Source organism: Stigmatopora argus, chromosome 21 (genome assembly GCF_051989625.1).
Source record: "Stigmatopora argus isolate UIUO_Sarg chromosome 21, RoL_Sarg_1.0, whole genome shotgun sequence".
NCBI classification, from domain to species: Eukaryota; Metazoa; Chordata; class Actinopteri; order Syngnathiformes; family Syngnathidae; genus Stigmatopora; species Stigmatopora argus.
The window spans coordinates 8,247,878-8,249,281 of NC_135407.1; positions in this window are offsets into that span (position 1 = coordinate 8,247,878).

Genomic DNA, 1,404 nt, shown 5'->3' on the forward strand with positions numbered 1-1,404 from the left:
AACGGCTTATCCTCGCCGGGGGTGCTGGAGCCTATCCCAGCTCGAAAAATGGAACTATTAGCACTTATTAGTTGTATTACATTATTAATCATCATTGTATTTTTTTCCCTATTTCGAAAAATAATCATTGATGCTGACTTTGGGCGAAAGGCAGACCACCTTCGACTGGTCGCCAGTCAGCCGTAGAGCACACAGAGAGACCGACACCCATTCGCACTCACCATCAGGCGGCTCAATATTATATATTACCAGCGGCGGTCCGTGAATTTTCTAGCGACGCCTTCAGCTTCAACTATTTTATGGCTATAAAACCTCTATTGCAACTACTGCTGCGATACATAAAAAATCATCAATAATAGCCTCATACAATTGAAATTTTATTTAGGAATATAGCCATATTTTACTCACCAAAAATCATTTTTATCTGTATACAATATCCATCCTCCTTTCTTTCCTCCTTTTCTATTGCCATCGAAGCTAATGCTGAAAGTCGAGCCAGTCCCGTCGTATTTCTGGCAAACGTTTTTATTTGATTTAGTGCTGAAAATGTTCGTTCCCGGTTGTGACAGGCTTGCTTGCTTTGGAGTTGTCCGACCTTTCTTAATGATGTCCAGCTTTTTTTTTCTTGAAAAGTCCGTCTTGAATATGGCTTTGACAGTAAATCTGCAAACAAATCCATTTCTTCTCCTCTTTCAGCCATTGGGGGTTGACAAAACCGCTATTAAATCAACACCACAATATATTTGCTTGTGTAGCTCGCTCCAGATACAGTTTGGTAGCTATGGCTAGTCCACTCTATCACTAGCCAATCATAGTCGGTGAAAGCGATGACGTCTCACTACGCCTGCGAGAAGGCAATGACGTATACGGGAAAAGTGATTACCAACTGGGATTTGAACCTTGCCTGCCCACATGGCAGGCATGTGAGCGAACCTCCACACTATGAATTGGCCACACTTTACTTTGTCATTATTGGAAAGTCTTGACTACACATATATAGAAACAACTAAGGGAAAATGTTTCCCAGCCGGGATTTTGAACCACAACTGCCCACACGGCAGTCAGGTGAGGGAACTTCTACACCACGAAGTCACCACACTATAATTGGTCATTATTGGAAACTCTTGAATACACATGGTTGTTTCTATTTAAGGGAAAATTGATTTCCAACCGAGATTTGAACCACAACTGCTTACATGGCAATCAGGTGAGGGAACCTCTACACCATGCAGTTGCCACACTTAACTTAGTGATTATTGGAATGTCTTGACTACACACGGTTAATTCTTTTTAAGAGAAAAATGATTCCATACTGGGATTTGAACCCCAACTGCCCACATGTCAGTCAGGTGAGTGAACCTCTACAGTCTGCACCATGAAGTCACCACACTTAACTTTGTCATT